General features: G+C 31.5%; 1 long non-coding RNA gene across 1 annotated transcript; it reads left to right on the forward strand.

Annotated features, from left to right (window-relative positions):
- Positions 1-692: 692 nt before the first annotated feature.
- Positions 693-1,447, forward strand: LOC114293840 (uncharacterized). The gene is made up of 2 exons (XR_014344858.1): positions 693-764; positions 810-1,447. It is a non-coding gene; the product is annotated as an uncharacterized LOC114293840 (long non-coding RNA).
- The last annotated feature ends 15,101 nt before the right edge of the window (positions 1,448-16,548 follow it).

Below are 16,548 nucleotides of genomic sequence, written 5' to 3' on the forward strand. Positions count from 1 at the left end.
CTGTCTTGAATATATGTATGATCTTTCTATGAGCTGGTGTCTCAGATGAAATTGAAAGGTGCACTCTGCAGACTAGTGATTAGTTATTGCAACGCTTGGACTTTCATTTTGTTTTTTATTTTCAATTATTATTTACCAAGAAAAATTGAAGTTAGATGTGAACTACTTGTTAATGTAGGAACACTAAACGCATGAGATTTTTTCAAGCGCATTTTTAACACCAAAAAACTTATTGATAAGTATGTTATGATCCAATTTATCAAAATTTGAATGTTTGTAATGGTTTTAATCAATGTTGTGCACCTAAGAACATGTTTTCTAGATGTTATTGAATTTTAGGTTGGTTTTAAGGCTTAAAAAGTGGAGAATTTCGTCTAGTAGGGAATTGCACTATCTAGAGTATTTAGAAATGCTAGTAGAATAGATTAGATAATTCATAAAAATATAGTAATTGTAAGTCAATATTTGTTGTTACAATGGTAATACAAGTAATATGACAACACTAGTGGCTAATATAAGGTATGCTATATGTATTACCTCATTGATTCATGAGTTTACACGTAAAACAAATGACGTATATGACTCTTAATTTTTTGAATTAGTAGATTACCATTTAAAATTCATAGTTTTTATTTTAAATCAATAAGTTAGTAATATAGATTAATGAAAATAGGATTTTCAATTAAAGAATATGAAACACTAAGTTCTCTGTTTTGTTTACACATGCATGTCTATTACTTATTATTTTTTTTATACATGATTAGGTTCATGCATGTCTATTACTTATTATTTTTTTTATACATGATTAGGTTCATGTATGCCTGTTATATCTTATCTTTTATGGATTTGTTTTATCTTAGCATCTTTTGTTTTAGTATGGCTGAAAAAATATGATATATATATATATTGTACCTGTATCTGCGCCTGCGTTTGCACCTGCACCTGCTGCTGCTCCTACCTCTACAGTTACTGCCATGTGAGTATTTTTCTTCTTTGGTTAACTTGTGAAGACTGAAGAGCATGATTTTTTTTTGTCTGTTTATTTAATTTGGACAATACTGGTTACCTTTGTTAATCCAATAATGTGTGTTCAACCAGACCAGAGTCTAATGTCTATGGTCAAGCAACATCGAATTTGGTTGCTGGAAGTAACCTTGATGGAGCGGTCCGGCAAATTCTTGATATGGGTGGAGGGACTTGGGATAGGGATACTGTTGTTCGAGCTCTTCGTGCTGCTTACAACCCAGAGAGAGCTGTTGAATATTACTTGTATTTGATCTCTTTTGTGAATTTATTTTTCAAATGGGAAGTGCAGAAGCATGACGAAAATTTTTGTTTTTGATTTACGTTATTTAGATTTGTGAACAACATTATGTATTGGATAATTTTGTTGATGTATTGTTATGAATGGAAGAATATTTTAATTATGGATGAATTATTATTTTTATACTGGACTTTTTTTTATTATTATGTAATTAGTGGTTTTTTTTTTAGTTATTTTTCATTTAATACAGGTTATTTTCATATATTTATTTATTTTTTTTTTGAGAGGGTAGTCCACTCACCTTCTCAAATAGGGGTTTTTTGCGACGGCAGTAATGCGTCGCAAAAGATAGGGCATTTGGTTGAAAATGAGGACTTTTAGCGACGGTGTAATTTGCTGTCGCCAATAGTGCTTTAGCGACGGCACCAAGTGCTGTCTCAAATAACCCTTTAGCGACGGTACTTGTGCCGTCGCAAATACCCCTTTTAGCGACGGCAAAACAGTGCTGTCTCAAAAAAATTTCAGATTTTCACATGTTAATGGCGACGGCATTTTTTCGTCGCAAAAGGCTTCTTTGCCGTCGCAAACCAAAGGCGACGGCGTCATACCGTCGCTAAAGCCCTTTTGCAACCCCCTCTGTTGCGACCCCCCACTTGCCGTCGCAAAAGGCCACTTACCGTCGCAAAAAACCTTTTGAGACGGCGTTTTGGGTATTTGCGACGGCATTTTACCGTCGCAAAAAATCAATTTTTTTGTAGTGACGGGTCTCGTTTTGATAATCTGAACCGTTCAATGTGTAGAACTCGTTCGAGTACTATATGCCTGTATAAAATCACGTTGATCGGATATCGATAGCTATGTGATCAAAACAGATTTTTGTCAACTGTTAATTTATTCACCGTCCATTTTTTTTATACAAAACTGATTTGATCACATAGCTATCGATATCCGATTAACGTGATTTTTTGTAAGCATATAGTGCTCAACGAGTTTTACACATTGAACGGTTCATATTATCAAAACGGGACCATGGTGGGCCTCCACGGGCCCAATAGCACTATCCAGTCCGATTAAGGACTGGACAGAAGCCATGCCCTTTGATATTATGGCTTTGTTTGGTTTACTTTTGAGAAATAAATTTTGAAATTTTTTTTAAAAAATTTTGTTTGGTTTAATGATTTTAGAAAAAATTTCATATTTACTTTCTCTCTCTTGCACATCAATTAATCATTTTTTCTCTCCCATTTCTCTTTCTCAATTACTTTTTCTCTCTCACACACATCTACTCAATTACAATAAAACATCAAATCATCTCAAACTCCTATACTCCAAAATAATTTTTAAAATGTAAAACTAAACAAATCAAAAAAATTTCTAAACTCTCTCTCCAAAATTTTTTCTAAAAATATATCTCTCAAAACCAAACTAATATTTTTCGTCTATTTCAAGGGAGATTAAACCTCACACATTGTTAAAAAATAGAAAAGAAAATCATAGTCAAAGTCAATTATCAATGCGTAGAGACACATTTATCCCTTTTATAAAATCTTGGACAAATTATATTAAACCCCTCAAATTATCGATTATTTATACTTTATCTCATAATATTTTAAATCCAACAATTATTCCCTCAAATTATTTAAATTTGAACATTAAGTTCATCTATTAATCATCTGTTAAATATTTGGATGAAAATTTGTCAAGTATAGTACACATAAAGATCATATTAAATTTTTATAAAAGATAAAATAGGTTAATTTGATCATAAAATTTAATATAATCATCATATACATAATATTTGATAATTTTTTATCTAAATATCTAATATATAACTAATAGAAAGATTTAATATTCAAAGTCAAATAGTTTGAGAAGAATAATTATTAAACTTAAAACATTAAAAAAAATGTAAATAATCAATAATTTAAAAGGGTTTAATATAATTTGGCCTAAAATCTTCTACCATCAAAGAAAACTCAAATCCTAATCCTAATCTTGATCCACCTACCCCCACCCACACCCATACCGACCGAAAAATGCTTGAGACTACTAATTAGTAGTACCACTAATGATGTGGCAGTGGGCCCTACCCACTGCCACAGTGTTGTTATGCCTTGTTTTTTTTTTTTTTAAGTGTGTGCCAACTCACTAGTGGTGCTTTAGAGTACCACTTTTAGTGGTATGTAGCATTGCTGCATACCGACCAACCCCCTCAAGTCACCTCACCCACTAATACTGCTCCAGTCTACAGTGGCAACTTTTTTTTAATACCAAATCATGCGTCATCAAACTGTAATAGAATAGAATGTGATTTTTAGATAGAAAAATAATTCAGATCATTAATTCAACACCACTAATACATCATTAATGATTTGGCATTTTGTGAACTCCATCATTGATGTGATAGTTTGGTTTTTTTTTTTTTCCTTGCACTGCTAGCTCATTAGAGCTGGCATTAGTGCTACTATTTTAGGAGTCTGAATCCTCGGCCGTCCATTCCTGCGGCACCCCAAAAACGACGTCGTGTTAGGAAAATTTTCAATTAAAAAAAAAGAAAAAGGATAGAACAGAAGTAAACTAGAGAGAGAGAAGAAAGAATGAAGAATGGAGAAGAAAGAAGAAGAAGGCAGATCCAAACTCCTTCTCTTGGGTCACCCCTACAAATCGCTAGCTTTCAATGCTCACACATAAAAGAATCGTGACGAAGAAGACAAAGATCAGCAAAAAAGCCCTTTCCTTTCTTCCCAAGCTTCTCTCTATCCTGAATCTGTCTATCTCTATCAAAGCTTTCACCACCAAAAAGCTTATAAAACCACATTTAATCTCTGTTGCTCTGTTCAATTGATTTTTGTGTGTTGAGCAAAAATGAAGATATTGATGATGATGATACATTTGCTCTGTTTTCTTCAATCTAGTTTCTTCACATTCGCAATCTTAGACCCCATTGATTTCCTATCACTCCAATTGATTCAAAGCTCCCTCGCCGACTCTCCTGGCTCAAATTACTTCTCCTCCTGGGACTTCACCAGCGACCCCTACAACTTCTCCGGCGTCTACTGTGACTCCAACAAGATCATCGCCTTGAATCTCAGTGATCCTAGCGCCGGTTCACCCAGCCTCACCGGCCGCCTCCACCCGGCCATCAAAAACCTCTCTTTTCTCTCCAAGTTCACTGTCGTCTTCCTTTTTCTGCCTTCTTCTCTCTCCAAGTTCACCTTCATCAAAAACCCCTACAACTTCCCCGGCAATGTTCACCGGCCATCAAAATCATCGGTACATTGCCGCTTTCTTCCTTTTTCTCCCTTCTTCCTTCCTTCTTTTCTTCTGTTCTGTCCTCTTTTTTTTGTAAATTGAAATTTTTTTTCAAAACGACGTCGTTTTGGGGGTACCGCAGAAATGACCGCAGGAATGAGTAGCCGAGGATCCGGACTCCCATTTTAGAGCACTGAATCAGTGTTGTTTTAGATAAATTATAAATATTTTTTTTAAGATTTATTTAAAATATAAAATATTTTTATGATTTAAAAAATTATAAATATCTCAACATCAAAATATTTTATTTAACAAAATTATTTAAAAAAATAAAATTTCTAACTATTTTACTAAACAATAATAAAATTACTTGAATTATTAATTGAAATAAATTTTTGATATTATTAAAAATTATTAATTGATTTGATGATTTATCTTGTAAAGGGACGAATTATTATGAAATTTAAAACATTAAGGGGGGGAGATGTAATTTTTAGAACCATAAGAGAGAATTCATATTTTAAACAAATCTTAAGAAGTATATTTATAATTTATCTTAAATTTTTTTAAATTTAAATAGTAAAATAGCATATGTTAATTTGACATTGCAAGAAACTTTGCACTTGATATGTTAAATTTCTATTATTTTTTTCACCCGTATGAAATTCTTTACCGTTGGACTGTGGATTGTTACACTTCATTTGAATTAAAAAAAAAAAAAGGAAAAGACACGAAAGCGTAGAAAATGTCAATTTTAACATGCTCCGTTGAAACCAAATGCCGAGTCAACAATTGATGCACCGAGTGCAGCTTTTTTGATGGCAATTATTAGGACAGAAATGAAACATCTATATAATTGAGGAATTTTAAAAGAATATTAATGATGTAAAAGTTTAAAAAAAAATTAAAATTAAAATATCACATCATATCACATAAAACATACCTATCAATTAACACTATTAGAACTCTTAATTGAGAACTCTTAAATCTTTTTTCATTATTATGGTTAGGCTTGCCAGAGTGAGTTTCAAATATCGGGTGGAAGTGATTCAAGTTATATAAATTGTTATTTTATTCATTTATTTTGACAATGCTTATAAAGTAACTATTAACCAATTATAATAGAATAATTAGTGAATACTTTTTAAATTCATTCATTTTTAAAATTAATCAATTTCATGAAAAATATAATCTATACTATTATATTAAGTGAATCCTTATTTTGGTTTCTTAAAATCTTTGCCATGTGACATTTACATAATAATAATAATAATAATAATAATAATAAAATTATTCTACAACAACTTCCCACTAAATCACATTCTCCAAATAACTACTCTATAATAACTTATTCTCTTCTCTAATAACTTATTTTTTATTTTTATTTTTTACTTTTTGCTTTATTCCTTTCTTTCTATAATGGTTTTCTTTTTTTAAAAGAAAATATAAAAGTATTTCATTCAATTATGGCAAAGGAAGTACAAATCAATAGAAGACTATCTTTTATTTCTCTTTAATGGTAAGTGATTTAAGAATTATAAATTTTTATATTCTCAATGATTAAAATTTTTGTTTTTTTTGTTTTTTTTTTTTTTGGGTATAATTTTTTTTTCCCTTTTCTCTCCTTTTACAATCATTCTGGTAGATGATTTTTTTTTATTTTTTTTTAACTTTTTGATTTTTCAGAGAAGGCAATTAAGTCTGTTGAAGATGCTCAAATGGATTGAAGAAAAATACGAAATTGAGGAAGAAAGAGATGTAATAAAAGAAGAACAATTATTAGGTTTAGAGATTCAAAGAGAAGTCTTTTGGGCCCTGTTTATTTTGGGGTATAAAGGGAGGGATGGGATTATAATAGAGGTGAGACCAAGGTTTTAAAAAGCGGCCGCAACCGTTACGTAACGCCGTTACGTAACGGTTGTGGTGGTTGCCGCCACCCGTTACGGCCGCTTTTGCAGTGTGATTGAGATTCACAGGTGTATCGGTCGTAGCGGCTGCTATAGCAGTCGTAACGGTACCGTAATGGTCGTAACGGCCTGTTACGCACTGTTACGTAACGATTCCGAATTGCTTCTTTCGAAAAAACAAGCAAAAAAAAAAATTGAAAATAGGGGAAGAGAGATAGAGAGAGAAGATGGAAGAGCAAGAGATAGAGAGAGAGAAGAGGAAAGATGAAGAACATGTTATTGATTTGTTGAAGCTATAAGACCTATGCTATTGTATTCAGCAGCTATCACTCAACCATTTTGTTTGTGTGTGTCTATCTATATATTGTTTGAAAATAATAATAATAAGTGTGGTCATTATCTATTTGATTTGATTAAAAAAAAATATATATATATATATATATATTTTTTCTAATGGAGAGGCTGGTACTTCAAAACCTTGGTGATCAATAATTATATTTTCTAATGGAGGATGATTAGAGCTAACAGAAGTATTAGAAGAAGTTTTCCACTTGTGTTTTGTGATCGTGTTGATCTTTTTGTAATATTGATCGATATAGTTAAAGAAAGATAATTCAAAACCATACTGAACCATAAAATCATACCAGTTCCTAGTTATCTTGGATTGTTGAATAGAATCATATTTAGCATGATAAGCATGTCGTTTAGTTCTATTTTCTTTGGATCTAAAGTCAATAAGTAATTTATCTAAATCAGGAGTAAAATCTTTTTTGATGGTCATTAATTGGGGATTTAGGCAGAATCAGACTTTGGGGTTCCAAGATAGGGTATGTATGTATACTAGGTATGTGGTAAAATTGACAAGAATAGGGTATGTATTAAGATATCTGTAAAACTGATTAATCACACAAAACAATGAGTCGCTTATTTAGAAGTAACTCATTAGTCAGTTCTAGGTCCACAACTTTGCCCTCAATACCTAATCAAGGATTAGTAATTAATGAAGAAGATGTTGAAATTCAAAATGATAAATTTAATGCTGGATGGAATATACCCAAACTGCCAATTAAAGAAATTTATAAAACTACTTTTTTACAAAATGTTTTCAAAGTTACTCTCCATGTTAAAACTATTGAACAAGTTTATGCTTTAGAAAAACCTCTACAAACTTGCCAATTATTTGATGCAAAATTAATCAAACGACATCTAGATAATGGTTATAATTTTATGCATATTGGTTTAATTCAAGTTGGTGTCAATCCATTAACTATAGTTGGTAAAAATACTTCTGTTTTATTATGTTTACGTGATGCTCGCTTTCTAAATTACAATGATAGTTTAATGGGAATGATGGAAACTGATCTTCATAAAGGTCCAGTTCATTTTAACTGTTTTCCTGATTTCACACTTAGTTTACGAGATCCACATATACTCAAGGCTTTAACATTAAATATTCAATTACATGGTTCATACACTGAAATGTTAGAAAAAGCTCATAATATTGCTTTAATTTATCGTGTTCATTATAAATGTATGCAAACAAATTTAAATGTTTATGCTTTACATAAAAGTCCCAAGGATAAAACTCTATTAATCCAAAGCAGTAGTAGTGGTGAATCCAATATTAATATTCCCCAAATGATTGAATGGCAAAATATAGATTTACCTGAACAATGGATTACTGTCAATGAAAATTACAAACATAATCAACAACAATCCTCTATCCAAGATATTCAAAATATTCAACAGTTTCATGATGGTTCTATTGGTATTAAATTTAATCGAAGTCAATCCTCTAGGCATAGTACCTCTAGTATCCCTACAGAAATTTCAACTGATGATGAAATATTTAACACCCCTTTATTCCGCAAAAATAGTCAAATACATCTTGGCCAATCCAACCAACTTCCTCAAAACAAATTAAAAGGAATTGATAATTCTACCACTTCCCAGATCAGTAAACCTGTGTATACTACTCCCACACATTTACCCGACGAAGACATTGCTTCAAATACTTCGCCAACTCAAACTGATTTCGAAGAATTTATACCTCCGGTAAATCCCCAATTAATGACCATCAAAAAAGATTTTACTCCTGATTTAGATAAATTACTTATTGACTTTAGATCCAAAGAAAATAGAACTAAACGACATGCTTATCGTGCTAAATATGATTCTATTCAACAATCCAAGATAACTAGGAACTGGTATGATTTTATGGTTCAGTATGGTTTTGAATTATCTTTCTTTAACTATATCGATCAATATTACAAAAAGATCAACACAATCACAAAACACAAGTGGAAAACTTCTTCTAATACTTCTGTTAGCTCTAATCATCCTCCATTAGAAAATATAATTATTGATCACCAAGGTTCTGAAGTACCAGCCTCTCCCTTTAAATTACCTGGTCCTGACCCTGAAATTAAAAAACTTATTGAACAAAATAATTATACTAATCAATGTTTAAAAATCATTGGTAAACAATTAGATAAATTAGAAACTACTTTAGATGAACAATCCACAAAATCCACTAAATCCTTAGATCAACCTTTACTTAATCTCCCTAGTCATCGTTCTAAATGAACTAGTCTAATTACTAATGATCAATCTACTGTCAAAGCCATTGAACATTTATTCACCAAATTAACTCCCAATGATACCTCTACATCCAAAGATAAAGGTATTACTGTTTTAAATCAACAACCTATTACCACCACTGTTTTCGATCAATCTGAAACTGACACTACTGATAATGAAATAACTCAATTAGCTCAACAATTTCAATCTTCTAATCTTAATAAAATTCATTATCCCAAAGTTAATCCTCAAACTACCAAAAATTGGTACTCTAGACCTACTCCACCTGATCTCCAATTTGAAGAAACTAATTTTAATAATCAATTATATGTTTCTGCTAAAAAATTATATGAATGGAACATAGATGGACTCAGTGAAGATCAGATTCTTCAAAAACTAAATCATTTATCTATGGTCGTAAATAGTTATCTCAGCAATTATCCCCAATATTCTCAACCTGAAATTGTTTCCTTAATTACCTCCGGTTTCACTGGAATGCTCAAATCTTGGTGGGAAAAATACCTTACTGAAGAACAAAGTGACTCCATCATTTATGCTAATCAAACTGATGAAAATGGTCTACCTATCTTTGATGAATCCATAGGATGTTGTCACCCTGACGGAATTAATCAATTAATCTATACCATAGTGCGACATTTTATTGGTACCCCTACAAATATATATTCTCGTGTCCATGATCAACTAAGTAATCTTACCTGTCCAACCCTAAGTGATTTTAGATGGTACAAGGATGTATTTACTTCTCGCGTCATGTTACGAGAAGACTGTACTAAATCATTCTGGAAAGAAAAATTTATTGATGGATTACCTAGCTTATTTGCTCACAAAATTAGAGATGTTGTTAGTCAACCCACTGGTGTTATTGAATATGATAATTTAACATATGGTGATATAATTAGCACTATTCAAAAAGAAGGGTTTAAAATATGTATTGATCTTAAACTTACTCAAAAAGCTAACAAAGATAAACATAAAGCTAAAGATGAATTAGGCAATTTCTGTGAACAATATGGTTTACCTCCTGTTGCACCCTCTCGTAGGAAATCACACAAATATTCTAAACATAAACATAAATCTTCATACAAATATTCTAATAAATATAAAAAGAACTATTCACCTTCAAAATCAAATGATAAATTCTATACTAAACCTAAAAAGAAATATTATAAATCCAAATCACATCCTAAATCTAAATCTACCAAAGATATTACTTGTTATAACTGTGGTCAAAAAGGTCATTATTCAAATAAATGTAAAGAAAAACACAAACTCAAAGATAAAGTTAATCAACTTCAAATTGATGATAACTCCAAAAATCAATTATATGAAATCTTTCAATTAAATCAATCTCTATCTAATACTAGTTCCTCTTCTTCTGAGCATCCCAATACTTCGTCTGATTACCAATCACCTAGTGATGATTCTGATAACAATATTAATATAGGATGTAATGATGTTTGTTGTAAACCAGTTAAACAAATTACCGTTCTTACCAAAAACACTCAAGAAGAATCAGCTCTTATTGACCTAATCAGTAAATTAGATGATCCAAAATTGAAACAAAAATATATTGACAAACTCAAATCTTTATTAATTCATTCTGATAATAAACCTAAGTTTGACAAACCAATAATTAGTTTATCCAAAACTTTAGAAAAATTTAAAAATAAACAAAAAGATGTCACCTTGCAAGACCTTCAACATGAAATCAACCAGATTAAACAAACAATCAAAGAGTTACAACAAAAAGATAAAAAAATAGAAGATGAAATTATTACTTTAAAACTTAATAAAAGTTTAGATAATTTCCAAACTAATGATCAAGACTCCCCACATGAATCTGAACATGATCCTGATCCTACTAATCCTGATAATTTGATATTTGACAACCGATCACACCACTCTCACAATCCTGAAGAAAAACGGTTAAGTCTAATTAATAATCTTTACATTCAAAAATGGTATTCTAAAATTAAAATAATTGTCAATGATTTTGAACTAGAATTAATTGCTTTAATTGATACTGGTGCTGATTTAAATTGTATACAAGAAGGTTTGCTACCTACTACATATTATGAAAAATGTCAAGAGAAATTAACTTCTGCTAATGGTACTAAAATGCATATCAAATATAAGTTACCTAAAGTACATGTTTGCCAAGATAATGTATGTTTTAAAACCTCTTTTGTTTTAGTCACAAACATGACTGATAAAATTATTTTAGGTTCCCCATTTATATATTTATTATATCCTTTTACTACGTCTAGTACAGGAATAACTACACATGTTTTAGGACAACCTGTTGCATTTAAATTTTTATCTCCTCCTGAACTATTACACTTAAATCAATTAAAAGATTGTTCTATTTCTCATCAAATTAATCGTTTAACTCGGCATTTAAATTTTCTTAAAGAAGAAATTAATTATAAACGCATTGATCAACAATTGACTAATCCAATCCTTATTTCTCAAATCAATGATTTCAAATTAAAACTTGAATCCACTGTTTGTTCTACGTTACCTACTGCCTTTTGGCATCGGAAAAAACATGTAGTAACCTTACCTTATATTAAGAATTTTAATGAACGAAATATTCCTACTAAGTCTAGACCAATTCAAATGAATCATGAATTACTTGAAATGTGTAAAAAAGAAATTAATGAATTATTACAAAATCGTATAATTAGTCCAAGTAAATCACCATGGTCTTGTCCTGCTTTTTATGTTAATAAAAATGCTGAATTAGAACGCGGTGTTCCTCGATTGGTTGTTAATTACAAACCTTTAAATGCTATTTTAGAATGGATTCGATATCCTATTCCTAATAAAAAAGATTTAATTAAACGACTCAATCAAGCTGTTATTTTCAGTAAATTTGATTTGAAAAGTGGTTTTTGGCAAATTCAAATTCATCCCAAAGATAGATATAAAACTGCATTCAACACTCCCTTTGGCCAATATGAATGAAATGTCATGCCCTTTGGTTTAAAAAATGCTCCTAGTGAATTTCAAATATCATGAATGATATATTCAACCCTTTTAGTCATTTTTCCATTGTTTACATTGATGAAATCTTAATTTTTTCAAAATCAATTAGTGCACATTGGAAACATTTAACTGCCTTCTTTACACGATTAAAAGTCATGGTCTTGTCATTTCTGCTCCTAAAATTAAATTATTTCACACTAAGGTTCGATTTTTAGGATATGATATTCATCATAATACTATTTTACCCATTAGTCGATCCATTGAATTTGCATCCAAATTTCCTGATGAAATTCTTGATAAAACCCAATTACAAAAGTTCTTAGGATCCCTCAATTACATTGCTGAGTTCTATAAAGACCTTAGGCAAACTTGTCAACCTCTATTTGATCGGTTAAAGGATAATCTTCCTCCTTGGTCTTTTGTTCATACTTCTATTGTTCAACAAGTCAAACAATATGTCAAGTCTCTTCCTTGTCTTGGTATTCCTACTGAAAATTCTTTCAAAATTATTCAAACTGATGCCTCCGACATTGGTTATGGTGGCATTATTCTTCAACAAGTCACTCCTCAATCATCTGAACAACTTGTTCGCTATCATTCTGGTGTCTGGACTAAAGTACAATTAAATTATAGTACTATTAAAAAAGAAATTTTATCTATTGTTTTATGTATTCAGAAATTTCAAGATGATATTTTAAATCAAAAATTCTTACTTCGTGTTGATTGCAAATCTGCTAAATATGTTTTAGACAAAGATGTTCAAAATCTTGCTAGTAAACAAATTTTTGCCCGTTGGCAAGCTATTTTAAGTATTTTTGATTTTGATATTACCTATATACCTGGTTGTCAAAATTCCCTTCCTGATTTTCTCACCCGGAAATTTTTACAGGGGGGTAAGGGATGACTGCACCATTTACTTCTTACCACAAATCCCGAATTACCTATTTCCAAACCCAAATTAAACAACTTGCCTACCGTATTCACCGCCTCAAATTAGCCCGACCAACTACTAAACGAGCCCAATTTATCAATTACCATCAACTTCAAGCCCGTCGCAATTTACTAGCTCACAATTACAACTGTTTACACCGCCATCAAAATTATTTAGATCTTCTTTCTGGCTGCTAACCATTGTTTCTTTCTCCACAGATGTCTCACCCAAAGCCTCCTTCAAAGGCTTTAGTTCCTTCTTCCAGTAAACCAAATCAACTTCTTGTTCCACCTCCTTTGGAGTCAATCTCCCAATCACATTCTCTTGAGACAATTAACCGTTACCAAGCTCTTGGTAACATTTATCGCTCTGATTACTCTTCGGCATTGGCCTCTGATCCTTTTGCTCCTAGTCACTCAGTTTCAGTCACTCCATTCCCAACTAACCCAGTCCGGTCATCTAAAACTGAATACACCAAATCACATATTACTAACCTATTCTATAAAGAACCCAGTCACCCAAAGAGCCAACTCATTAATGACATTGCTAAATCTTATTTTGGTCCTGGATGCCATTTCACCCTATCACATCCAAAGAAAACACTTTCTTACTACAAAGATATTCTGCTCCATCACCAATCAATTTTGATTAAGCCAATCCAAGATCGCACCTACGCTTACAAGATTCTGTACCATTCCATTTACATTCACAACATTGTTTCCTTAGCTGAATGGGGTCCTCCCTACCAGCTTCGTAATTTACCTGGCCATTCTATCCAGTATAATTACCATGATTATATTGATGCTTGGTTCAAGATTTTCTTGTACCAAAACGAAACCTTCAGTCACTCTTGGTTCATCTCATTTGATCAAAAATTCAAGTCTGAATTACCTTCCTGGTTTCTGAGATGGTGGACTCACTATGGTGCTATTTCAGATATCCTCCCTGATCCTTTGCTTGAATTAATCAACTATTTTGCTACTGTTTACCCATTTACCACTCATCAAAGGTCATTCCCATTATTGTTAATTTTTATAGCCAAGTATAAAATCCCTTGGATATTCAAATGGCATTATGGGATTGATGGTAACATAATCATCCGACATCATTCAGTCAAATGGTGGGCTAAATTCAACTTGCCCCGTATATTTGAAATTGTTCAAGAAGAATTCCCATCTGATCAATGTGCTCCAACCCCTGCAATGGTTAATGCCCAGCAGATCCCAACTACTACAATCAGTCAAGGAAGTCAGCCCAGTCTTCCTCCAATCAATCTTGGAAGCCCCTCATCTAGTGGTTCCAAACCCAGATCCAAAGCAGCCCAGTCAACACAATCAAAATCCAAGGCTAAGTCCAAAGCTCCTGCAGCTCCGCCCCAGCCCAAATCACAAATCAAAACTAAGGCTAAGCCCATTCCTCCTCCTGCTCAGCCCACAGCTAAATCAAAGGTCAAACCCAAGTTATCCAGAGACGAACTGCTCCAGTTAGCTCGCCAAATTACAGATCAAGCTGAAGCCCAATCTGTTTCCAGTTCCGCCCATTTAGAAGAAGGATCAGACAGTGCACACTCTTCTGAAGAATCAACTAATCAATACTCAGGACCCGAGTTTCAAGATGCTCAGGATCCGTTTGCCTAATCAACATAGGATTCCTTATAAATACAAATTAGCTTCAATCAATACTCTTTTGAGAAAAGCTGCTAATTTATATTTATATTGATTCCTTTATTGAATAGTAAAAGTTACTGTTCACTTTTACTGTTCACCTATTGATTCCTTTATTGAATAGTAAAAGTTACTGTTCACTTTTACTATTCACCATCACTATTCACCCAATCAACTTTTGCTAAAGGCTGCTCAGCTGTGCAATCACTCCACCGAAAGCATCCGACAGCATCTCCTTTGCCTCATGATCTGCCAGCTGCTTTCAGAAGTCACATGCTTATTGTTCTGCTTTTTATTCCTTTATATTGTAATCAATTGTAAGCATTCAGGCATTCGAAAATTTTTCTTCTCCTTGATTGTTGTAAGAAAACCAGAGTGTGATGTGCTGAATGCTCCCTCTTCATATTCTCCCTTTGCACCTAGTTAAGATCCTTGCAGTTGCTACAATTGTAATTGTAAGTTATATTAAATGTTTTAATTAAATGTTTTAATATTTATTTTATATATATATATATATATATATATATATTTTTAAGCTTTTATTTATTCTCTTGCTTTTGTCATTGTTTATCTTATATATAATAATTAGTGATTGATTTTTTGTATAATATAAAGTTATTAATTATTAAAATAAAATGTAAAAAACTCAGTTTATAATGCTTTAAAAATACGAAATATATTGGATCAAACTTTAAAATTTACAAAAATTGATCAATATTTATTTTAAGACCTAATAAATATGATCATGGAAAAAAAATGTGCGTATCGGTAAGTTTTTTTTAAATTGTGCGAAAAATAAAAAAATTCACGGTTCCGGTTACCGCAATCGTTACGCTACGACCTTTACACCTCGCAACCGCAACCGCGTCACCGCCACCGTTACAGCGACCGCAACCGCTTTTCAGAACCTTGGGTGAGACCCATTTAATGTTGTATTTGTTTGCAGATTTGGGAAAGGGATTGAAATGAAGGTCCAGATTAGGTTGGGCCTTGGAAGAGAGATTGGAATGGAGAAAGTGGAGAAGATATTAGAAAAATAGTCTGCCAGACTAATTTTTATTTTTATTTTTTTTATATGTTGGGCATTTTTATTTTATTTTTTTGAACATGAATGTTTAATTTTTTGTATTTTTTGTTAAGTAAAAATCATTGTTTTATTTATTTTTATTTTTTTTATATTTTACATGTTGGCATTTTTTTTTGAACATTAATGTTTAATGTTTTTTTATTTTTTTATTTGTTTTATTATTTTTATATTTATTTTATATAAAAATAATTTAACAATCCCTACACCAACAACTATCATCAAAACAAACACAATGTTATTTAATCCCCTTACCATCAATTCCTTCACTAACAATCCTCTCACTATGAATCCCCTCCATTCTACGTCTAAAAACAAACGGGGCCTTAGAGCCAAAACTTGGAGGTTTTGAATGAGTTTGCAAAGGAAGTACAGAAGTAAAATACAAACTTATATAAGAGTTGGCCATGTGATGAGTCAATATATAAAATTTATATTTATAGAATTCGTATTCCTATTCTTTTTCTAGATTGTTTTACACAAATTTATACATTTTTTTGGAGGAGATTTTTTGATAAATCTATTTTCTAAGAGTTTTATTTCATCCAATCCATATTCTTTTTGACTATTCCGTTAGGTCCTATTTGAGGTAAGAAGACCAAAACACCCTTAATCTCTCATGTCTTCTATTAATGTTGATATTTAATGTTAATTGTCATTATATTTTGGTAGTTCCCATACATTAAGATGTTGTCATCATATTCATATTAATTTGAAATGAATTTTTGTTATTGTATTGTCAATTATATGATGTGAATATTCACTTCATGTAATTGAAATGAATTTTTGTCATTATGTTACCAATTGCTTGATATGAATATTTATGCTTAAACATACGAATGTCAACGTTCACATCA

Source organism: Camellia sinensis, chromosome 11, assembly GCF_055761805.1.
Source record: "Camellia sinensis isolate YWXY chromosome 11, ASM5576180v1, whole genome shotgun sequence".
Classification (NCBI taxonomy): Eukaryota; Viridiplantae; Streptophyta; class Magnoliopsida; order Ericales; family Theaceae; genus Camellia; species Camellia sinensis.